This window comes from Alexandromys fortis, unplaced genomic scaffold (genome assembly GCF_014885135.2).
Source record: "Alexandromys fortis isolate MF-2015 unplaced genomic scaffold, M_Fortis_MF-2015_v1.1 scaffold_196, whole genome shotgun sequence".
Taxonomy (NCBI): domain Eukaryota; kingdom Metazoa; phylum Chordata; class Mammalia; order Rodentia; family Cricetidae; genus Alexandromys; species Alexandromys fortis.
The window spans coordinates 1,638,172-1,664,690 of NW_026068078.1; the positions used below are offsets into that span (position 1 = coordinate 1,638,172).

General features: G+C 38.3%; 1 protein-coding gene across 1 annotated transcript in view; it reads right to left on the reverse strand.

The window, feature by feature from the left end:
* The window catches only part of Stpg2 (sperm tail PG-rich repeat containing 2), a 1,012,587-nt gene that overhangs the window by 614,487 nt on the left and 371,581 nt on the right, over positions 1 to 26,519 (reverse strand). Inside the window, exon 14 of the mRNA XM_050121746.1 lies at positions 19,538 to 19,615. The gene's annotated coding sequence lies outside the window, so the exon portion shown is untranslated. The remainder of the gene's footprint in view (positions 1 to 19,537; positions 19,616 to 26,519) is intronic.

Below are 26,519 nucleotides of genomic sequence, written 5' to 3' on the forward strand. Positions count from 1 at the left end.
ATAGGTATACATACACACACAGAGCAAGAAAGAGGAAGAAGAAAGAGAGAGAACTTTGGAAGCCAACTAAAACATTGACAGGAATTTTTACTAAAATTATTAAGTATGAGCACAAAATGTCGTAGAAGGACAAACTTCCCTTCTGCGCCCTTAAGTTTCTTAAGTAGTGATTTGTGCATTAAACTGGAGATAAAACCTGGTTCATGGAAGAGAAGACATATTTTAAAGAGTGTTATATATGTAATAGAATTCAGAAAGAAATGTCCCTGAAACAGGGAGGCCAGAGTCTGGGCATTATTACCTTTCACAGGGTGAAGAGAAGGCGGCAAGAGCATTTACAGGAACACAAACGGCTTCATACAAGGTGGGGGCAGGAAGAAAGGGAATACTTACAGGAAATCAAATCTCACTTAGGAGAGAAAATGAGCTCCTAGGAAAAGACAGGAGGAGAGGGCAGGGGAAAGGAGGGGAGGGGAGAGAATAGGAAAGGAGAGGCGGGGAGGAGAGGAGCCGAGAAGGGTGGGTCTCTGAACATCTGTGTCTTTGATTGTCCACCCCTCAACTCACTGGAGTGCCTCAGTCTCCCTTGGACATTCAATGGAAGGAGACTCATGACAATTCAGTCTTGACTTCTTTGAGGGGGGCACTGTTTCTCAACAAAGGAGTTTAACAACTGAATTTCCTTCCGTTCAAAATGTTTATAATCCAGTGACCTGTTCCAGATGGGTTCAAGCCAGAGAGCAGAAAGATGGTCCTAGGACTCAAAAGTAGAGGTGCGCCATGCTGAGCATCTGACACCTCACACACAAGATAACAGTGATGTCACTGTCACCATTGCTGGGCATGGATCTGCAGGCTTCACTCCTAAGTCCTGGCAGCTGAAAGGCTAACAATATCTGCTTCTGTCGCTGTCCTGTGTTTCTTATTGGTTTCTAGAAAATTTTGCCACATTCTCCTTGCCTCGGTTATTTTTTAAGGAGACTTTTGGTTTAGAAAACAAATCTGCAGTCATGAAGACAGCCCAGCTCAGTTGTACAGCACAAGTTTAATCCCCAAAACCACAGAAAGTGAGACAGGAGAGAAAGAAATGGGGGGAAGAAGAGAGGGTAGGAAGAAAGGAGAGTGAGAGCGAGGGAGGGGTGGAAGGAGGGAGACAAACTATCAATAGATGATAAAAGCTAAGGATTCGTCTTCTTCTATTAGGATTTTAAAATCCTCGCAAAAGCACAGAGTCCTGTATCCAGGAGAGGAGACAGCCCTGCCTATGAACAGCGAGCCCTACAAGTCTGAACCCAGTGACCAAGTTCTGGACATGAAGAAAAAAGGAACATACAGGCCAGGGTTAGCAGACTAGTGGTGGGCTTCTAGTGCAGAAAGCCAGGTGCCTGCACAACTGTATCACAGCCTACCTTCCTGTACCAACAACGTTGATTATGATTCCAGAGCCATCCCAAATGCCTTGGAATTATCTATACTAAACATATGTGATGAAAGCTGTAATCTGAAGAGCGTTTCTATAAAAATATTAAAAATGCATTTCTCTTTCATGGACTGGTGCACTCTACAGTTCTACCACAAGTGCTGCAGCCTCAGCTTCTGTTCGTTTCCATTTTCCATTCACTTTTCTATCCAGATGAGAGGTTTGTAAAGGCATTCTCATTCGCTGTGTATAAAAACGGAAGTGCGACGGGAATTCTTAGAGAGCAAGCTGCCTCCACCATGCTCCATTACTTTGTGCACTGTCTGTGGTTACTGGGCATGAACTTAACAAAAGGCTTCCTTAGAAACCAAGGGCAAGATCCCACTTTTGTGAAAGAATCTATTAAATAAAACCAAAGCCCATGAGATTTGGGAGAAAAGAGAAAAAACAATGAGATACCTGACCCGGTATTTGCATGATGGAATAAAAGCAACAACACCGTCTCTCTCTGGAGGTTTCAGACAATGACAGAGGGACAAAGACATTCTAAGCAGGAGGATGATTGCATTACAGTGCGATTGTGTACTCGGCAATTAATTAATATGTCAATACGTATTGGCCAGTGTTTATTCGTAACCCATCCTGGCAAGCAAAAACACATAAAATTCGTATGCACGCATGTAGGTGTGTATGTGTAGATCTCAATGTCTTTTTAGCAGGAGGGAAATTGTGCATACACACCCACATTAAAGTCACATTAAGGTAACTTTAAACGTACACACAGGAAATATATATTTTAATTTTCTTAGTATGTGTGTGTCTTCCATGTATGTGTGAGTATAGACATGAATTGGTTCTCTCCATCTATAGATCCAGAAGATCAAACATAGATCCAAGATGTGATGGCAAATACTCTTGTCTACTGAGCCACCTCTCCAGTCCATACTATACTTTTTGTTTGTTTATCTTATTGTTTGAGGTGGTTGAATCAGGTTTTCATGTATCCCAGGCTGACTTCAAATTCATTGCACAGCAGAGGATTTCTTTGAACATCTAATCACCCTACCCCTTCCTCCCAAATGCTAGAATGCACCATCACATCCAGTTTTACATGATGCTGTCATTGAACCCAAAGCTTCATTCATAAGAGATAAAATTCTATCAACTTAGCTAGTCCTAGAAATACTTCAGGGCTTTTTCTTTCTCTTTGTTTAATTCAGGTACTAAATATAGGCTCTCAGGTCAAAAGAGGCAACAAAACCAGATCAGTGACAAAAATCACATGGCCCAGGGTTTAAGACATATCCAGTGAAAGTACACTTGTGCTGTGGCTGCATTATATCCAATGTACACAACCAGTTTCTGCTCACTGTTGTAAACCAGGACGACAGTGACGAAAGCCAATATCAAAATTTCCGGAGGGTGCATGTGATACCCCGCTGCGGTCCCAAGTCTTACTACTCAGGTGGCTGCTGTTTTCATTTGAGTCCTTTGCAGAAAACAATGCCGGCATAAGAACACATATCATAAAACCTTAGATTTGTGATTGTGTTAAAAATAAAAATGAGGGTTGTTTCCATTCTTTTACAAGTAAAACTTTTGACTGTAATTGCAAATCTACTTCATTCTTTCTCAGTGCTCTATTTCCATCTATCCAATAAAAAAATAACAGTATGAGTGATTTTATGTTAAAAAAAAAAAAGGTACGCTACGCTGCACAACCTAGTTGACCATTCTAGTGCACACTGATGCTTTTTGAATGTGTGTGACAGGAAACAAGGGAACATCCTGAAGGTCCCAAACAGAACCTTCCCTTCCCTCTCTATATGATCTTCTCCTCCTATGTAAATTTGCATCAAGCTCTACAGTCAGTGGACAGACTCAGCTGCTACACTGTCTATTAGAGAAGTTGGCTGGAATCAGTTCCTCTAGGAAAGGATCAAAAAGCAGTCTTTAGGTCTACATTGAAAGTGACCTTTTTTTCTTTTTTTAGCAATTTTCCATCTAGGCTTGACATTCTGGGACTCATGACGGTTGATAGACAGGAGGATGATTGAGTTGTTTTCTAGATAAGAAGTGCTTAGCCAAAGAGCTATGGGGCAAAGCAGCCAATAAAGCCATCTACGAAGACTAATGGGCAGTGCTGACAGACCCATAAGCACAGCAGGGAGAGTTCTTTGCTCTTTCCTGTCATGGGGTGCATTCCCTCTGCATTTGCAATATGCAAGGCAATACGTGTCACAGAATTCATTTGGAATCTCAAAGGTTAGATGACCTTGCACCAGTGTGAAACCCTGGGTTAGACTCCAACTCCAGCTCTGTGAAGTCTTCTGCCAGAGACTTTCTAATGAAGCACCTGGCTCCAGCATTCAGAGGAAGAAAACAAGACAATTTAGGAGAAATTTTTAGCATGTGGAGATCTCCACTTATTTATGTACAAACATCAACAAAAATAGCTCTTGTAGAGGACAGAGCCTCCAATTTCTCTCAAGCCCTTTCCACAGAAAACCTACTTGTTGGCCATGCTTAGATCTCCTAGTTTCAGGGTTGTTTCTACCCCTGTATCTCCAGCAGCAAGAGCAGTGGGAAGAAGAGAGAAGCTCTGGCTTGAAGCTCAGCTGCTAGAACTAAGTCATACCCAGGCAGAAGCCTCATTTTAGGAGAGACTAACCTGTCCCGTGAAATGAATCAGACTTGAAGACATCTGTTTTCATTTGGAGGGAAAGAGCAAAGAGTTTCAGCCAAAAAAGTTGTGTTAAACAAAACCAAATCAAAATTGGTTCACTTAAGAACCTGAGAATGAATTTTGCATGCAAATGGATGGAAATAGAAAACACTATCCTGAGCGAGGTAACCCAGACCCAAAAAGATGAACATGGGATGTACTCACTCATAATTGGTTTCTAGCCATTAATAAAGGTCACGGAGTGTATACCTGGTGAACCTAAAGAAGCTAAATAAGAAGGTGAACCCAAGAAAAAACATATAGTTATCCTCTTGGCTAAGGGAAGTAGATAAAATTGACGGGGAGAAAATTGGGATCTTGGGGGTGGGGTGGGTTGGGGATAAGGGGGGGCGGGGAGAGAAAAGTGAGAAGGGGAGGATTGGGGGAACTTGGGGAAACAGGAAGATTGGGATAAAGGAAGGTTGGAAAAAAGAAAAGTTAATTAAAATAAAAAAGAAAAAAGAAAAAAATGTGAAGAATAAGAAACCATAAAATGTTAAATAAAAAATTTTAGCATAAAAAAAAGAACCTGAGAAAACATAGGCAGAGAAAAAAAAAGTGAAATATACCAGTTCCCTAAACTGGTTTATTTATTCCTTTACAGACAACTTGTACAGCAACTTCAATCCAGCACTTATTTAACAGAGACAATGAAACAGACTTCTTTTGTAGTGTTGTTTAAAATTTGAACTACTTTGCTAATTCCTCTGTCAGCCACACTTGCTAGTGTGAAAATAATTTAGTTATGTGGCATTCCACCTTGCCTTAGTGCTTACCTTCTTATTTTATAGCAGTGCTGTGATTTTTCCAAAACTGTTCTAGCCGCCCAAGAACAACTTGCAAAGTAGATAATCAAAAAGGGAAACTGCGCCTTGTACACATGCAAGAGTAGAAGCTCTGTGTCGGCAAAGTTTGCTGCTCTCAGGACATTTTGGTGCCTTTGATTATTTTAGCCTCAGTCATGAACCATTTCATAGAGCAAACATTACATAGCTGTCTATTCAAATAAGGCTTCATCTCTATTACATATGAGTAGAAGAACCAGACCTGGTTGGATGTGTTTCTCAAAGGCCTCATCAGATCTACAGTAGCACTGTCAGGCACATTCTGCCTTAGGGAAACCTAGTGAATATGGACAGTTCTCACCTGCATCTCAGAGTACTGCAAAGCACAGGGGGATGCTAACAGTTTTACATGAGCCCTCTTCCTGTAGCCAGACACCACTCCCCGTATTACCTCTGCTCCATTAAAAAAAAAAAAATGGACTGATGTCAACTGGTGAGATAAGGAGGGGCTCACATCCTCGGCTGCCCATTTCACAGAAGGTTAGTAAGATTCATGTTTTAGACTCCCTGTCTCTATTACCAGAAATCAGTGGATGTAGAACTCCAATTTTGCTAAGTGTAACTTATCTGTGTGAATGACCTACTTACCCTGAAATCCTGAACACAATGTCCAAATGTCAGGACTCAGGCAATTAACAAAGCAGGTCAAACATATCAAAATCTCAAACTGGGTTAGTGTCACACTTCCAGGATAATAAAGCTTCATCTCTCTAAATGCATGTATACATGTGCACACACACATACACATGTATGTACACAAGCACAGTTGTAACTTGAAGGGAAGAGAAAAGGAGTACTTTGGCTCTCACCCACGGGTCTGCCACATTCTGATCGGGGGCACTGTTCACACAGAAGACAATGGAACAGGCTGATGTGCAAGACCCCAAAGAGCAAGGCCAGAGCAAGACAAACTAAGAAATTGCAAATGGCATTTGTTACTGACTAAAAGTAAGAGAGATGGAGAGTCAGAAAAAAACCTAGAGAGGAAATCTCTGGAGGGGCTGTGGGAATGTGAGCTATAAAGCAGAAGACATCATGTCGTTATTCTCCATGATGTCTCAGAATAGCAAAGCCCAGAAAATTTAGGTGACCTGTATATACATGTGACAGTTATAAGCAACTTATTTGTTTAAGGCACTTTTTACTTACATCATTTAATTACAAGAATATATCTGTGGATAGACAGAATAACAAGAATTTTACCATCTACACGTTGAGGACTGGCACAGAAAGCCAAGAATTAATTACCCCATGTTATATAGCTGACAAGAAGTAAAGAGAGATTAGAAAGATATATAAGCAGGATTGAAATAATATAGATGGTCTTTGATTCCTGGACGGAGTCAGTAATACATCACTTGGAATGCCTCATGCCTACAAACTCTCTTTCATAGAAACAGTCAAACAGGAATATGAAGTTATTTATACTTAACTGGATTAAAAAACTAGGGAACTACATTAGGGCTTAGTGATTGTGGTGTTCAGCCAGAGAGAGACTGAATCCTTCCAACAGCCAAAAGATCTTGGATGCGTATCTTTCCTTAGCAATTTTCAGAGGAGCTTCCATCCCTGCCATGGAGTTCACCTTGAAGTTGCTTGTTGGCAAACCTTCACGCAGAGGCCCTGAGTAAGCCTTCCTCTGACTACTAACCAAGAAACTGTTAAGTTAAAAATAAGTGTGGTTTAAGCTTCTAACTTTATAATAATGTAGTCTGTTGCAATAGGTTACTTAGCAATTATTTATGCATTTTTTTTCAATAAACCTATTGGAATTCCCTTCTGGGTCAAGGGTGTAAGCATGCTTAACATTACTGTCTCTCTTAGCTTCCTGCTTCACTGGCCATTTAAATTGCTGGAGTGGATCTTACGAGAAGCACCTACATTGTAATCTGGGGTAGTAGACACAGTCTTACCATGAGCTCTCTAATCTGTTGGCAGATTTAATACTCAGTTGTCCAATGGCAAGAACTGCAAGGCCCAAATCATTTACTATGGTGTGTTGAAGAATATTTCTATATAAACAAGTTCCTGTGACATAAACATTAATGGAGAGCATAATTCAGTCTCAAGGTACCTTATGGGACATTTGTCCTGAATTGCTTCACCAAGGCCTGCAAACAGGTGATGAACACTTTCTCCTGATGATTCATGTGGCCCAGGACTATTGTGACAGTCAAAGGAAGGGAGGGAAGCCAGGAGAAAGAGATATCAACCTCTTCAGTTGGTCCCAGGCAGTTTTCCATTTACAATGTCCTTTTTATTAATGTATCTTTTACTCAATTTTTTCCTTTTGCAAAGGGTTAGAGATGAGTAAGAAATTGGTTTAATCATTTTCTGAAAAATCAGCTAAATTCTAATGTTTGATTACATCCAGTTGCAAAAATGTCAAGTGCATTTCCATTTAGAGTGCTTGCTCAAACAGCCGTGCAAATGGGCGACACCCAAAGCTCAGTCTGCAGCATGAGTGAGTTCTGCATTCTTTACAGCACACACTTGCATTAATCCACTCCCTTACTCATGAAAATAATGCGTTTTTTCCAGCACATCATTCCTTAAATGAGGGTGATCCATCACCACAGGAGATTCCCCAGTGAGGCGCATTAATAAAAACAGACAGCTTCTGTGGTCTTTCCTTCAGGAAGGCTTGTTCCCCGTGAGAGCAATGTTTGGTTATTTGTGCCAAAAATCCAACCCAGATGTTTCCACAAGTTCTCTTCCCCTGGTGCAACATTTCCCTGGACCATAATGCACGACAGCTCTTGTTCGCCGTTCATCTTAAAATGACCCACTCGGCATGACGGAATGGGATTGTTTTCCCTCTTCTAAACATTGAGAGAGTAAAAGTTATCATATTATCTGTACAAGATATCCTACTCTCTGGTCAGTCCAGCATTATAATATGATTAAAATAGACATATAAATCACATAAGTCAAATACCTACTTGATTAGTAATAGTAAGTTTCAGATATCTGGAAATTCATAAAATCTCAAACTTTAACTAATTGTTCTTGAAATTTAAATTTTAAAGCACAATCTGGACATGGGCCTGGAAATGTGACTCAATGGTTAAGAGCATTTGTTGCTCTTAACCGTTTGGGTCCTCTGGACCCAAAATTCAATTTCTAGCACCAAAATCAAGTAAATCATGACTGCCTGTAGCTCTAGCTTTAGGGGATCCAGTACCTTCTACTGGACTCTTTGGGCATTCACACTCACACATGCATATATGCACACATAGACTCACATGTGTATACATAGTTAAAAATAAAAATAGGTATTAAAATATAATTGGAATTGCTGTATTGAATATATCTGTAATATTGAGATATACAGAGAAAATGAGTACTCAAATTTCAGTGTCTATTAAAAAATTTGTTAAGTGGTGTTTTATTGAATGGAATCATATCACCTGACTTTTCTCCTAAAACACGCATGAATTAATGCCTGGTTACGTATGTAACTTTACATTCACATGTACGTGCTTTAGTCTCTAAATCCTGCTATCCTGTTTTAGAAGCCAGTCTTCTCACATGGTACAGTAAACTCTCCAACAGAATATTTTTAAATTAATGAACAGATTTATTTCTCTGCTCCACACTTAATTTAATCTCTAACAATGATTGAAGAGATCCTAGCTTATACTGTTGAATGAAATACTTAATCATTAGTAATATTGGAAATAAAAGTATCAATTATAAATTAGCAAAATCTATGTGTTTGTGTGTGTGTGTGTGTCTAGGAAGGTATGAAGAAAGCTATAAGCCTGCTCACTTCCTTTTCTCGCTGTTGTGATTCTTAGCAAACAGTGTCTAGGGAATTCAGTCAAGAAAAAGCTATTGAGAAAATGCATGTGGACAGATTATAGCTATAGACTTATAGACTTATAGATAGTGGTTATTTGAGGCAGTGTACATGAAATTCTGAGTAGAAACTGTGCTGGGTATTTAATTGGAAGATGTTACTCAAACAAAGGGAAGAGTCTAACTGTAAACCGTGATTTAAGATCAAGAAGCCCTGTGTTTTTATCCCACAAAGAAACTGTTGCTCCAAGTCAGTTAACCACACCATCACACAGAATTATATTGAGAAAAATAAATGGATTCCATAAAGGGTGGGCAGGGACAGGGCCATCGTATTAAACAAAGGAGAAGACTGGGAATAGACTGATTTATATGATTGGTATTTTTCTCAAATTTTCCTGAAGTTGGTTATGAATTTTACAGTATCTCAGAGCACTAGAGTTCAAATTAACTCTGAATTTTATGGTTTCATCCTCAAAAGTCACAACTGGAGTTAGAATGTAGAAAACTACAATAGTAGAGGACACAGCATCCAAACGACTAGAGACACAGGCAAGCTGAAACAGTACAGCTATGCAAAGAAAAGGTATCAGGGAACTTAGAATGCAAACAACCCAAAGAACTGAGACACAGAAAGTTCTGCACACTTGGGTAGCTGTTTCACCCCTGACAGAACAATGAGGAGGAGGAAGGTTCCAGAGATAAATTTGGAAAACTGCACTGTGGCACATCATAGGCAAGGGTAGGGTGGTGGGACAAGAAGCAGCTGCCCTGATAAACATGGGCCCTCCCTCATGGTTGCAGAGGTGGGCCTCACAAGCCTGAAGCTTGGGCTTTCGGACAGGTTTTCTGAAGAGCAGAATTACCTGGTAAGAGAGCACCACAGTCACCTAGAAAGCTGGAGAATGGAAGCAAAAGCAAAGTAGATTATCTGCCACTTGCCATTCTCACCGCAAGCCTGGCGTCTTAAGGACGTTCTTCAAAGCATTTAAAGCCATCGATGAAAGGCGTTTAACTAAAGCTGCATGGAAATCGAGATGAAAGTCAAATAAGAATGGTCTCCGCATCACTAAATGAAGGGCAATTCTGTTCTGGATAAGAATGCTTACTTTGCTTTCTTTCCTTTTTACCCGTGTCTGTCATTTCATAATAATGACAATGATGAGAGGAAAGAATGAGCAAGGACCTTTGATAGAAGAGAAGAAGCAATGGAGCAGGCGACTCTGCAGGTGTGATCATCACACAGGAGCTTGAAGGACCCAGGAGGCACATGTCCAGAGGAAACGTAGACAACATGCATGTACAGAGAGATTTTCAGCAGAGGCGCAAATGCTGTATAAAGAAACAAAATGGAACACCTAGAAGGGGAGAATGCAGTATTACAAGTTTTCTATAAAACTGACTTCGGTCTCCATAAAAGCAGTGAATTTGAAAATCATTGTCAGCAGAGATTATTCTTAGAACAATCTCTAGAAGAAAATGAAAGGAAGAAAAGAGGCCACAAAATATGAAATCTGGAGACATAATCAAATGGCATAATGACTGGGGCCTTGAGATACCAGGACTGATGCTCAGAGACTGCTGCTGCTGAGTCACTGGGCCCTCACCCTCACCTCCACAGTAACCAAGCACTCGCACCCCACTTTCCTTTTGCCATATCTACCTTCCCTCTTCCTGTTGCAGTAACTAAGCTCTAGCCTTCTGCCTCCCTTCTGTCTTTTCCACATTGGGTCAGCTATTTAACCTTGCAAATAGGCTCCTTAATTACTCAATGAATGCCTGCTAACAACTGGTAATAGTTTACCCATCTCTTTTCTTTCTCAAGAAAAGTAACTGAGTCATCCCACGTCCTACCGTCAAGCCTTCACAAGTCCCATTCCAGACCCCTGCAGCTCTCCACCTGTGTGAGACCCACAGTCACCTTTTGGCCTCCATGAGCAATGAGGTGTTGAAAGGCAGGAGACACTATTGACAGCGCAGTTATCTACAACCAGATTATTGCCTTAAGCGAGAGCAACTCTTAGTTAAAGATGACACAGAACTAGAACCAAGATGATCAATTGAGACCACTTTGACCACCCTCTTCATGTGCACTGATCACTTTCTTATCCAATCCTTTAACTATTTAAAACTAAAATCCACATAAGTAGCCGAAACACAGACACCAACAGTCCCTGGACCACTTCATCTACTCTTTTTCTCACATATGTAGTCTGAGTAAATATCTTTTCTCTGCTTTTCTATCTGTCTCTCTCTCCTCTAATTAGTATGTTGGGATGCATGTCCAAGCCTAATCTGCTGATGTTTCTGGAGCCTCCAATTTTTGCCCTAAAATTCCAGTTACAACACCAGAGGTTAGAAAATATATTCTCAGTGAGAGTAGGGAGGATGAAGAGGTGGTTCCCCAGGTAACAGCATTAGCTGCTCTTCCAGGGGATCCAGGTTTGATTCCCAGTATCCAGATGGAATCTCACTCCACTTCTAGGTTGTCTGATACACTGTTCTGTCCTCTATGGGCACCAGGCAGGTGTGAGGGAACATAGATATACAAGTAGGCAAAACATCCATATATCTTTAGATAAAATAAGGGGGGAAACGCCTTTAAAATGAAAGAAAATACATACTGTGCCCGAAGAAATAGTTGAACTATGACTTAGATTTTCTCCAAAGAAATCGTGGCAATCCATAACACACACAAAAAGCCATCTGTAAGCCACGTAGCCTAAGTGTAAGTAACAGATGCTGAGAAAATTCCACCCTAGGCTACCTGCCCCGCCCATCACACTGACATATCCTTCAGGAAATGGCAACATTTAGAAGGAGTCAGAATAAATAATGAACCAGGTAGGATAAGACTATAAGTAAAAATTATATAGGCTTTTTATCTACATGGACACATAAATTTATTTTTAAATATTTTCAAAAGAATATTGACTTATTAAAACAGTGTCTCTAGCATTATAGAAATAAAATATGTGACAAGAACATATTCTATGTTATACTTTTTACATTACTAATGGAATAGGGTACTGTTGATAGGCAAGTTCTTATAAATTAGTTATAGTTGTCGTGACATGTGGCGTTATGGCTGTAAAGCTGATGCAAGTGATAAAATGGCATAGTGAAGTAGACGATGTCTACTAAACATCACGTGAGTTGGGTGGGCTACAAACACATTTCAGACAAGGGGAATGAAGTACGAATATGACAATCTCACAGTACCCATAAGTATATCCAGTTTAAAAGGACTAATCAGACAAACCACAGTGGCTTATTCAACACATTTCATGAAACAAATCTACACACACACACACACACACAAATTTACTTTGACCCCTTGAAGAATACTTAAAAGGATTGACCACTTGGTATTGTGGTCAAGCGATATGCTATTCCGTGGGGAACACTCTTTCTCCTGCTCTCAACATTTAATTTCCTGTGGTTATTTGTCTAGGGTGAGGCCCCATGAGCTTTCCCCTCCATGTTAGCATGCTTACTAGTGTAGCCCTTGTTAAGGTCATGTTTAGTCAGCCATGATGGTGAGACTACATGGGAGTAGTTTCTCTAACATTTCCAGGGGACATAATTTCCCAGCAAACTTCCTGTTCCTCTGACTCTTATGTCAACCTCTTCAGCAATAATCCCTGGGCCTTATGTGTGGTTCTGTTGCTGTTGTATCCTGTAAAACTGGGCTCCATATCTCTGTATTTTGATGAATTGTGGTTTTCAGAAATGGTACCCTACAATTTTACAAGTCATATTATCTGGAATGGATGGGTTGTTTGGAAAGACAGTAGGGCAGTGGTTATATGAGGAGGTCTCAAAATAGGAAAAGAAGGGTGATATAATCTCAAGAAGTATTTTTTAAATATTACTTGATGGAAACCATTACAATACATACAAATTTTAAGAATTATCAGATTTTGATATCTGCATTAATAAAATAATATCTGATCACAAGTATTTTTCTTATATTATAAGCAAACAATGGATATGTTTTATATACAATTTAGCTTTCTCCTCTATTTGAAAAATGTTTCCTCTATAGACTGTTCATATAGTCAATGTAATCTCATTTTTCTATTTACAAAAAGCAATGCTTTTTTTCTAAACATTTCAAAACAGATTTCTGTATGTGTCCTGTGTAGGAAAGGTTGAGGTTGAAGAATTGTATGAAATAGAAAGTGAAGTTCCTCTCATCTTAGAGACCAATACATTTAACAGGCACCAAGTTTCAATCCATGTTTGTTTATGTCATAAAAATTTAGGTACATGTGCTCATGTTTGTAAAGTATCACTTATGTATATATGAACTTGCAAGTATACTAACCTATAGCCTGATTTATTCATATTATCAGCTATACAATACAACTATATACAGCTAGTCAGGAAGCCCTATTTCATGAATCACTGTAGGCAACAACAACTGTCATTTAAAACATCAATATGCTGAGTATTTCAGAACTTGACAAAGGATAGCTGAGAGGTTTTTACAATAATCTATGTGTTAGATATGATTATCTTCATTTACTCATGACAGATATGACAACTAGAGAGTCAGATGAATTGTCAAAGCTCATACCACACAGAATAACAGAGGCTCTTACTCCCCTGAACCCACCTAGTAGCATGCTCTATACACATGTGTCAACTAATCTGATTAAGCTCACATTTGTGGTCTTTTCATCAGTGCTGCAGTCTGTATTCTTGGCTCCCTGGCACGTGGAAACCTTGCAGACCTAAGGAAGACTGTCTCTCTAGGGAATGCTAATACAATTTACTTAGGAATATGAATTTTATTTTATTTGGAATCAAACCCTGAGGCACCTATAGTCCCCCAAACACCCACAATCAACTCTCATAGTGTGTATACTAACCTAATTGTCCCTCTACCCTGTATCTTCCCAAGGTTGAATTCAGGGCAACTGAAGATGACAATAGCCCTGTTAGCCAGAATTAGTCAAACTAGTCTGGATTGAACTCTCTTCCCCTGCTATCTATCTTTCAACCAGAACTCTTAGGTTAAAAAAAGATCCTTGTCTGTGGCTTCTCCTGGCTCCCATGGCTTCTGCCTCCTCTCCATCCTCTCTTCCTTAATGTGGTGCTTCTTGCCTCAATGAAATGCAACTAGAACATTCCAATGGTATGTTCTCTGTGTGGCTACTCTGACTTTCGTCAATTCAAATGCTGCTGTACCACATGAGAAAAATTATCCTTGAATACCCAAACATCCAAATACTTAAAAAAACAAATATTCAATTATTATTTCTCTCATTATTAGTGTTATACAACTTTTCATGTAATTGTTTGCTTCATTGTTCTTCCCTAAGAGGCTTTGAGTCTATTTTACCTCTTTTGGAGCAGCATTGCTTATTGTGGTTGGACTGGACTAACTGAGATGTCAAGCTAATCAGTGCGCTCAAAGGGAGACCTCATGTTCCCTATAATTCTTTTATGGTTAAAACCAGATTCCTGGGAGTTAGCCTCTGTGGGAAGAACACCTGCTCAGAAAGTGAGAAGGGAGAAAAGCATATACGTAAGTCCCAAAGTGTGTTATGCTTGCCTGCTCTGTAATGCGGATCTACTAATAAGAGCCAGCTGTCTCCTACCAGAGGCAGCATTGCTACACAGAACAAGATTGCTAGCAGATGCTCTCCCAAGGACAAGCAACTGGACAAGTGTCCTCTAGCTCTTTGCATATGACAGAACAGGGAAGTGGTTTACAGACACATTTCATAGAACTAAGGAACAAATTAGGAAAACCTGTTGAGAAACTTACAGGGATACTCAATAACAGAAAACCTCAATTATGTATAGAAATTGCGTTAAGATATATAACGCAGGATAAGTAGCTCTTGGCACCTTTTGGCCAGGCATGTTCCCTTCATGTGCACCAACTAATACATGGAACTTCTCCTCTGTCAATGAACAGATCTCCTAGTTGCTCATAACTTAGCTCAACGATCTTCTTTCATTCTAATGCAAAGGAATTTAAAGATCATGCGCTGGCTAGGTTCTGTCAGCTGGACACAAACTAGAGTCACCCGGGGAATTTTCTTGACAAATGAGTGATGTGGGAATGTCCTGGCCACTGTGGGTGGTACAATAACTACTCAGGTGGTCCTGAGGTGTATAACAACAACACAAAAAGCAGGCTGAGCAAGCCACCCATAAGAAGCCAGTAAGCGGCATTCCCCCATGGTCTTAGCCTTAGGAAGGACTGTTACTTGAACATATATAAAGAAATAAAAGTTTTCTTCCCCACATTGCTTTTGGTCAGGGTATTGTTATAACGACAGAAAGCAAACAAGAAGATATCATAATGATGCTTTAAACATACTTTATAACTAACCTCATTTGTTCTTGGTAATAATAGTTCCTAGAATATCAAAGAATTTTTTTTGTTAAAAAAATAAATAGTAGGATGACTAAGCAGAGAATGCTGCTTGTCATTGCTAATCAGACCCCTGGATTTGATCCCAAGGACCTGTATGGTAAAAGAAGCAAACCAACTCCTATAAGTCTTCCCCTATCCTCCACACCTATCCCATAGCAAATGTGCCCCCTACACATGCATATATACATACACACACACATAAATGTAAAATAAGATTTAAAAGAATGTATTTTATTGGGAAAGATGTTATGATAAACAGTATTTATGGAAAGAAAATTGTAGAGGGAAATTTAGTTGCTAAACACATGGTTTATATTTGGAATATTTCTAAAAATAGATCTTACCTGAATGAGATCCTTCAGAAGAAATTCCTTCATTGAGACATGGTTAACTTAAATAGTGATTTCTTGCCATTGTCTTACAAATCTTGGAATATCTAAACCAATAAACTCCACTGCATAGGAATTCTGTAAATTCTTGTGGATTAACTGAACTTCCCCAAAGTTGAATAAAATCAAAATGCAACCCAACTATAATAAGATAAAATTAACTATGGCCTTAGGTTAGGTTTAAAGCTCTCTTTAACACCAAAAAAAAAAAAAAGACACTCTTTGGCATGGAGAGGCATGAAGTCAAAAACACCTACATGGAATCTGTAAACATTGCTGAGAGGAAGTTTAGGGATGAGAAAACTGACTGACAAGGGAATAGTGAAGGTATCTGAAGTACAGCGTCTTTTTTTTTTGTTTGTTTGTTTTTCCCTCACAGGACTCTGTGAGAATTAAAATATGAATACATGTTTGACTAGCATATGGTAAGAATTTAAAAATTGCCGTTTAGTATAAAAATAAGCATTACATGAACAATACTAATTTGATTATTTAATCAAAGATTTAAGACACTATCTAATGTTTCTATGATTTTGAGAAATAAACATATCATGTGATATAAATAATCACTTGCTCAAAAATGAATGCATTCAGTAGAAATAACATTACAAATTTTGAATCTTAACCTTTTTCCAGGCTAGCTCAGTGCACCAGACTTTCCTACCTGCTGTACTAAGATATACTGGCAATGAGTCAGGTAACTGATAATCCAGTTTAGTTTAGCTGTAATAGTTGGTAGGTTGAGTGTAGGGTCTGAGGGGTCCCTACATTCCAGAGGAGAGAATTGAAATCAGAAATAGGCAAGAGGCATCAGATAGAGTCCAGAGGGCATCCAGTGAATACTGTGATCTGCCTCAAGTTTATTATTTAAAGTTTTTATATACTCAAATCCAAAAGTTGCCTTATCTTTTAAAACCTTCCCAAAAGAGAAACACAATTCCCTCTAGTCTCACTGAAATTTCATGAACTAAAGATATTAAATTACTAATCCTGAGAAAGTGATTAAAAACAAAATGTTGAACTTACAGCTTAATGTAAGTTCCCACTTGTGGTAATTTCATGTGCTTTTTATCCCTGATAAAATCAGTCAAGCCCTTAATAGTCTCACAAACTCTTCTACCCTGCAAAGACAGTATTTGGTCTGCAGCTATCTCAACCTTTACTTTAGTTTAGATCTGAATTGTCCTGCAAAAGCATGCATGTTAAGGCTTGGACATTAGTTTCTGGTATTACTGGAATGTGGTAAGATCTTAGGAGGTGGGGCCTACTTTGAGGCATGCCCTTGAAGAGGACAATAGAATGTAATTCTCTTCCTCTCTTATTTTGCTGCCTTGTAGCTCCGAGATGAGCCCTTTCTTTTAGGGTGTATTCCCACCATCATGTGCTGCACTCCACCAACTCAAACCATCAGAAACAGACAACCAAGGAGAAGCACCCTTCAACGCTAAGGCACCAAAGCATGGACTTTAAGAAAGATGCTTAATATTTTAAACAAAATAAATTTTTAAAAGTTTTTTTTAGACTGTGGACTTTTGCCAGGCAGTGGTGGCATACACCTTTAATCCCAGCACTTGGGATACAGAGGCAAGAAGATCTCTGTGAGTTTAAGGCAAGCCTAGTCTATAGAGTGAGTGAGTTCCAAAGCTACAGGGAAACTCTGTCTCAAAAAAAAAAAAAGGCTGTGGACTTTAAAGTTATATTTTGTTTTATCTTATGATGCTAATACAAAACCTTGAGGATATATCAAAAAAGAAAGGTTATGGTTTATTAAGTGATATGTTTGCATGTCAAGTTGACAAAGGGTTGATTGTACTGATTTGCCTTTGTCAACTTGATATAAACCTAGACATATCTGAGAAGAAAGGATATTAATTAATAAAATAAATTAATAAAATATATCCACAAGACTGGTTCTGTAGGCAATAACACAGGGTATTATCCTGATAAATGATTCATGTAGGAAAGGCCAGCGCATTGTGGGCAATACCTCTCCTAGGCAGGTGGTCCTAGGCTGTATAAGAAAGCAGTATTAGAAAGCCAAGTGAAGCAAGCCAACAGTGTCCCTCCATTGCCTGCTTGCTTCTGACTCCAGATCTATGCCTTGAACTCCTGCCCTGACTATCTTTCATGGATGTCTACAATTAAAAGTTGAAATAAACCCTTTCCTTTTGATATTGTTTCTGGTTACGATTTTATCACAGCAATAGAAGCCTAACTGAAAACAGTTACCCTTCAGAATGTGAGGGTGAGACCCTGCTGCTGAAAACACCACATTCTTGAGTCATACCACATGTAGTTATAAAGCTAGTACTGACCTGGAAGCATCATCCCTGCTGGCTTGCTTTCATAGTGATAAGAAGTGCCATGCAGGCTACTAGAGGAGAAAAGCAGCTATCATTCCCACCCAGATGTAGACTCTGTACACTACAATATGACTGGCCTGGCAAAGCATGCCCACTGGTACAGTCAGGACACAACTATCACAGAAATAACCAACTACTTTCTGATTGGACTTAATCTTATTGTCCAATATGAACCCCATACTTGGCATTATAGAAAAGAACCTATGATTAGACAAGTCCTAGATCTTTAGACAGAACCCATTACTATTATTTTGCTTACTGGACATAATATTAAAATTATTGCTAGTGACTTATTGCTAAATTTAAAAATTAGTGTGCCCCTCACTTGTTATCAAAGAAGCTTCTATTTGCAGTGGGTGATAATTGACACAAAAACTCACAAATGGCAAAGTACAGAAAAGACTGAAAAGTATTCAACCCTAAGTGGGACATCTATATCACAACCTTCCTCCCGAGACTCACAAACCCTGGCAAAAGAGGGGTCAGGATATCTAAGAGCGAGATGCAGTAGACAATTTTAAGCTACTTATTTCTGAACAATGTCTCCCTTCCCCATTGAGCTCATGGCCTTAATAATACTAAATAAACTTAATACCAAATGGGTTATCAAACTTCCTTTTCTATAATTTCTTAAGTTCTTTACCCCAAAACTAGGCTAAACTATTGTAAAGACAGAGAATTTTCTTTTAGAATCTGAATTCCTTTCCCTTTAGGTCAAACTTTATTAAAAACTGCTGCACACGTTCCTCATGATTTGGCAACTTTGAGGAAATACATCATTAGATTTGAAAGAGTACAAGCTTCTTGTTCATTTTATTCTTCTGTAATTTGCTTCCTAATTTTTTATTAAAAAAGCAAAAAATCAGTGCAAGTTCATTCTTTAATCTGTCGATTCAGAAAATGTTGGGGGAATATCTACTGCCATGCACACATGCAGTGTTGAAAACTAAAGATCACTGAATGTTGGTTGATATCTTACAAAAAAAAAAAAACAACTGTTAGCAATGTCTGAGAAATTATGATAAGAAAATAAGGAATTTCTAATTCTATCTTTTCTCCATAATCATTACAAGAATTAATATGCAATTAGCAACTCACTGGAGAAAAATAAGAATCTTACATCCTAAGAGATTTGAGAACTTGTTTATTAATGTTGGTTTTTCTTGCTGTTGTTTTGTTTTTGTTCTTAGTGTTTCTATTTTACCTTTTACTTTCAACCAATAAACATTGACTTCTAGGTTTTATTTGATATTGTTTTCTAAAGGAAGTATGGCAAAATTTTCAATGGTTACATACAGAATAGAAAGCAAGATTATGGGGAAAGTATGATAAAAATCATTATGGGGCTCACTTAAGGACTCATAGATGTGCTAGGATTTCTTTCTAAGTCATATGCATAACTCTACAGCACGAGAAAATGCCTTCCATTTAATAATGAGTTCTGTGCCATGATTTGTGAATTCAGAGGCACTGACTCTCCTACAGTGATTGATTGCTTTCTTTATAAATGCACAGTGTTATGAAGACATGATGAGATGAGAACAGATGTGTGCAGGGTGGGACAGCAGACACCACAAGTTTTGGACACAGGACTTACATTACCAGAACAAAAGCTGATCTGGAGGCCTCCACCTTTAAGGACTGGCTTTCATAGTTTCAGAAGACGCTATGCAATCTGCCAAGTGAAAGAAAAAAATTAATAATTCTACCCTGATGAAAGCCTGTGAGCCACAATCACAGGTAGACCTGAAAGATATCATGATGCTCAACTAGTGGCACTTTCCTTTTCAGGAGTAACCAATGGAGAATCCATTACTCGTACTGTTAACCTAGAAAGCGACCCATGGCTGGAAATAAAGGTCATAAACTCTAGAGGAGAACCTAATACAGCCAATTTTCTAAATAAAATAAAATTACAAACTTTATTCTAAATACTTATCCTTATTCCCACCAGTAAGCATAGTTGTCACCATTCTTCAGAAAAGCTTTTTACAGCAGATGGAGACAATTATGAAGACCCACGACTGGTCGAACTATAAAGAATAACTGACCATGAAGTGTTCAACCCCAACTAATACACCTGCAATACACTTAAAGTTCAAAGAACATCACAGATGAGAATGAGGAAAGGTTGTAGGAAACAGAGGACCAGATCTGCTAGATAGTGTCCCTTAGACATGATAGGGCAAATGTATCCATAAAATCTCAACAATATGACTGTCTCAATAAGACCTACATGATGACACTACACTACAAGTGACCATGTGAATGTAGAAAGGGGAAGTTCCAAAATATCTTACTGATAGATAAAGAGACACAGACAATTAAGGACTTATGAGAGAGGGAGGATCCATTTCCTCCAGAACTGAGTTCCCAAATAGATTGGCCATTTCCAAGTAGTCAGCCATCTCTGTCTCTGTCTCTGTCTGTCTCTGTGTATCTCTCTCTCTCTCTCTCTCTCTCTCTCTCTCTCTCTCTCTCTCACACACACACACACACACACACACACACACACACACACACACACACAAATAAGAATAAGGGGCAGGAGGGATAAATTTCAAAGCTCATATATGGAGTCTTCAGAAACTTCCTTTGAACACATATCCATTGAAATATGATGTAGTTCAATGTCACGGCAAATAAAAGAAACAAACAATAACAAATGAACAACCAGTAAGTCTCATAGTTTCAATTCAACTTTTCTGAGTCAATTCTCCAATATTTACAAGTGTTTATTGAATACCCACTGGGTGTCAGATCTAGGTGCTGGAATAATCAATCGTCACAGCTGTCACCAATTAAAAAGAAAACGTTTCCTTATTTTTTTTTCACTGTTTTAAATGATTTGTCAGGAATCTGACATAACTAGCATATATATATTATGTAGTTTTAAAGGAATGATACAGAAAGTTATATAAAATTTCTTTCTCTGTCCATAGAACTACCCATTCTTCTGTAATAAACTTATTTGCTAGAAAATTGTACATTAAAAAGAAGTATGAAAAATTCATGGTTGATAGCAAGTGCAAATGGGACTTGAGTTTGGAAATGATTGTGAGTTAAAAGGAATTCCAACAAATCAAAATCGACTGTGGAAAGTTGCTTAGAAATAAAGGAGTGGGAAGCTGTAGAGATCCATGATGCTTCAGACAGCCATGATGCTAACAGAAAGCCAAGATGGGTGGTTCTGTCTACCTAGTTATTTATGTTTGACTTATTGGGGAAACTATAGCAAACTCTTTGTTCATAATTTCACTGGTCTATTCACATAAACCAGCCAAGGGATATTCTTTTAATTCAAAATTAGTTGGTTTATTTAATAATAATCTATTGAATTCCAAGGGAGTCATTTAAATAATTCCTGGTATAGATTAATCCTATTGGGTTTCCATTTATCTGTCAATTTTCATATTTTATTTTTTTTAATTAGTAAGATCAGGCAGGTTTTTGAATGATGTAGTGATGTAGACTTCGACTAGGTCTTTGCTCATGGTAAGCAAGTGTTTGACTAATGAGCTACAGTTTTGCCCCTAGTCATCTGCTAACCATTCTCTTCCCTTGGGTGTCGAGTAATTCATCACTTTTAAACTGCATTCCTGAAACTTCTTCCCAAATTTGTTCAACTGAGTCTCATTAATTCCATTTTCTCAGAGGCTTAGGCCCACACCCAGGATGTCCCCTTGGTCTTCTCTTCCTTTCGCTCACACGTCTAATGTAAAGCAATCCTATTGGCTTGTCCAGCCAATGTGCCCTGTGTCTGTCCAGCTCTCTGATTCCTATTTTATCACCCATCTCTTATATAAACCTGGCATCCTATTCTGTCACTGGGTTCTCATTGTTCTCTTTTCGAAAGAGACAAGAGTAATCTTGTTAAAATCTAAGTCAAATGGTTCTGAACTCTACAGTATTCTTCCCTGGTACCCTCTTCAACTCAAAACAGAAGCCTTGGTCTTCAAGACTCTTCCATCACTTTTCTGTCTTCATTTCTTGTTACCTTCTGACCAGGGTTCTATCATTGCTTACACAGCACACTTTGACTCCTGACTTCTTAGGTTTTTATACCCTGCCTGGGGTTGTTTCCTAATCATTACCTACTCTTGTCCGATTGCCTCTCAAACTGACCTCTTCTCAGTGGACTCTTCCTTGACAATTTTGACTAAAATCTACCTCTCTCTTTTTCTCTCTGTCTCTCTTCCTGTCTCCACCTTCTCTCTTCTTCTCTCTCCCCTCCCCCTCACATATACATACACTCACAAAGACACACACACACACACACACACACACACACACACACCATCCTTCCTCCTTTACTCTCCTTCTTGCTACATTTATGTAACTGATTTAGCTCCAACCCCACCCTGCTATCATACACATCATGAGGGCAGGGTATCTTTGTTTTGCTGTATTGCAAGTGCCAAACAGACAAGGTGGGGACAAAGCTGACACCAAATAAATAGGAGATTAATACATAATTGACATAATAGTGACATGGGTGAAAATCTCAGCAGAATGAAAGAGGAAAGAAAAAATGGAGGAAATAAGCCAAGAGAGAGGAAAGGATGGATAGAAGAAGAAAGGAAGAAAGAGAAGGAGGGATGAGGGAGGGAGAGAGGGAGGGAGGGACAATGAGAAGCAGAATGTTTATTCAAGTATATTTCTGACTAATAGGCATGACTTTTCCTATCAAATGGCTTAAGTAGCAATAATCAATCACTACTAGCCTACTTTATTTTCACTTTCCTTATTTACCAGACCCACTGACAAAAATCTCTCCAAATACCAAGCTATTTTGCACTGGTAATTTCTGACAAGCTTGCCACACCCAAAGAGCTCTGATCATGGCCTTTTTCCAGCTGATGCAGGAATTAGAAACAAGGCTTTCCAGCCGTGAGTATAAGAACTGCATATTTCAGTATCCCAAATTTACATAATGAGGATATTTCTAAGATAATAAATACAAACAGTCATGGAGTCTTTTACATCAGAAGTTATTTAACTGGGCTGAAAATAATTTTGCAAAAGATACTGTACCATCAGGATTGAGGTCATAAAAAGGGAGTAAATAATTTAGAAACTGGGATTGAAAAGTTTAACTTAGTTTTATATTTCACAAGATCACTGGCTAGTACTTTTCACCACATTTTATGAAAGTCATCTGCTACACAGTGAGCTCAAGCAAACACAAATGACCTCCTATTTCCATCTCTGAGGCCCACATCATAGTGATTCAGAAGTGCTGTATTCAGAATATAATTCACACACAATTATGTTCCATATTTGTAAGAAATCCAGTACATAAATCTCTAAATGGAACAGTTTAACCAACTTTAAAGGCATGAGCAGCTGAATGGACTCATAATGATATAATGCAGAAGCATAAAAATTGAAAGAACATAGCCACCTTGTAAATTCTCTCCATTTCATATTTATGCTCACTTTTCTATTTATTGTATCATATATCAAATTATTCTGCTTCCTTAGAAAGCCATTTTTATAATAGCACTGGGGACACAAGTCATGCAACTCTGAAGGAGAAACTTAAGAATACCTAGCCTCCCGTATGCTCCAAGCCACTTTGAACTGATTCATGTATGACTTTGAAATGCAAGGACGTCCCATGGACATCGGTCAATTGGCAGCATTTGCATGTTCATTAAGTGCCGTGCACAGGGCCCGTGTCTGCGCTCTGTGCACTGGCACCCAGTTCACGAGCTTCGGGCAAGGGGGCTCGAGGTTAAAATACACAAACACACAAATAGAGAGACAGCGACACGGGTCATACTTGAATTCCCCAAAAATGCCCCCTTTATTGTGTTCAGGGGCAGATTATATAGAGATAGCCATGCCCCAGCCAAACCCACCAGAAACCACTCTCCTGCCATCAGAAACTCCTGACGGTCTCGTGCTCAGAGCAGCTGTAGGCACTCAGATAGGGGATTACAAGAAATTCAGGATCTGGGGTCTCACTGCTCCCAACAGTTAAGCTGAGATTTTTGGGGGTGAACAAGGAGTCTAGATGAATGTCCACAACTGGAAAACAACCTAATCCTAGATTTTCAAAAGGCAACTAGTAGGAGTCACAAATAATGTACGGGACACGCCCACAAAAAAAAGTGAGAGCATTGTACCTTGAATAACCCTTCATCTGGAGTGTCAAAAGTGAAGGTAGTTAATGTACACAGTGGTCTTAGAAACAATCCAGACAACTGTTGATATGACTGGATTGTTTAAGTTCCTATTAAATTGTCCCTTGGATTTCCTTTTCATGATCAGTAAAAGGCTTACTACATTTGATAAGATGGTATCTAATGATAAATCACAAAAGATGTAGGTAATATTTGGTATTACTTGCTTAAAATGCATTTATCTCAAAGGATTTGGTTTATAATTAATATAAAATTTCTATCTGTTAACATTAAACACTTAGAGTATGTTTTGACTATTATCAAATATTCATATTTATCATTTTTCATATATTTATGACTTTCATAAATTTCATCTATGAATATTTTTACTAGAGAAATAAAGCATCATTAGCTTATTTCTCAGATGAAGGCCATGCTATCAATCTTTACTTATCTATTACCAGTAATTCAGATGTGTAAAATATTTTTAATTTATAAGGCACTTGCATCTTAGGCCAGAAATTTCTTTAAGCCTAAGCACATCTTTGCAGGATATAGATTTTCCGCTGAGGTAGACATGTAAAGGGGTTTACTAAGGCTGATGTACTGTACTAAGGAGTAGGTACTGCCTATTGTTTACATACATATCTTCTGATTAATACAGATTTATTTCAGTGAACTTCATCAGTAGGGGAATTCTTATATTGTTGATTTACCATAAGGATGTAACAAAAAATATTTTATGTAAACATTTATCTGTCTGTCTATCATAATCTTTCAATCTACCTACCTAACATTTCTAACTTTCTATAAGTCTACCATGAATAAAGTATATGAATAAAAATCTGAAAGGAAATTTTTCTTAATTACAATAATTGTCATGAGCCCCAATTGAAGGCCATCAGTAAGGTTAGGAGCAACAGCTATCGAGGTCCAGCTTCAACACGTCCTTATGTTCCAGGGTAGGGGCACGTGGATTAGAAATGTCAGGCAGAGAAAAACAAGACACACAAAAGAAAGGACCGAGACACAGAATAGAGCTGGGAGTGCAACCCCATAAATACTGAATTCATCAGTGTTTATTTTTATATGCTTTATATACCCCAATCCAAAAGGGAAGGAGAAGGCAAAAGACTGCTTTACCATGATACAGAGAACAAAGTAATTACCCCCCAACACCTGAAACATAAAGTAACTGTATCCTGAGTTAAGTATCCTGTTGTTTAGGCAGGACATACAGCAACCACACCTTAAGCCAAGCATTCGGCAGGAAGCCACGTCCCGGGTCAAACATCCTGTCATAATCTTGAAAGAGCAAGAACAGGGCTGAACTCTCTGAGCTTTGGTCAAGGTGGAACGAATCCATATCCATGGGCTCTGACAAATGAAGACTTTAGTGAAATAATAAAATAATGACGTTAGTGAAATTACTCACTACAAGACAGCCATGACAGGACATCCAGATGGCTCAGTACGTGAAGGGACAACCTAAGTCAGATCCTAGACAGACACAGGTTCAGCTAACCACCATCAGTAACTCCAGTTCCTGGGGATCAGATGCCCTCATGGGTAACAGGCACACACAAGGTGCATCTGATTTGCGCTGGTTATATAGCAGCTCTATATCTTGACCTACTTAAGTGGAAAGGGCAGCCGCAATGACCTATTTGCTAGTCATTTTTGTAAAATTAAATGGTAAATATATATATATAGTAAGTGAAGCAATAAAATTCAAAAAGTACAAATTGATCTATAGGTTTTGTTTATAATGAAGATTTAGAAATAAATATGCGCCAAACTCATGCATGCTCACTGTGATATCTGTATTGTAACACTCTGTCAACTGGATGTGATGCGTGCTAAATTAAGAAAGGCTCCTGACTATGAATTTCATTTTAAGGCATCTTTTATTGCCTTAAATTAATTAATACAAAGTTCAGAAATTTAAATTTCTTAAATTTCTGTTTCAGGGAATACTCAAATTTAACAAAAATTAAAGTTCAGATTAACATTTCCTAATCTAAAAAATTGATTTAAATTTTGGTGATTTAATATTTTATTTAACAGACATATAATATAATTGAACATTTGAACAATTTATTTTTTGTTCCTCATTGATCACCCTTTCAGTAATGCTTAAAATAGTAAATCATGTTAAATCCTTAAAAAGAGAAACCTATGGTCAGTGAATGGTAAAATCTTCTCCACTACTACGGTTCTGGTATGAATCATGGGTCACATTTATTTCATATAAGTTAAGTACAAAGTTATTTCAATGTATGAGTTTAAGTACAGTCTGAATTTGCTTTTATCAATTAACTGCTGGTACCCAAATTTTTAATTTATGTCTAATAAGTGGTGATTCAGTCTTAATCTGGCATCACACACATATCTCACTATGCTATAGCTGTTCGACCTTAATATATAATACTTTAAATATATGTATACCTT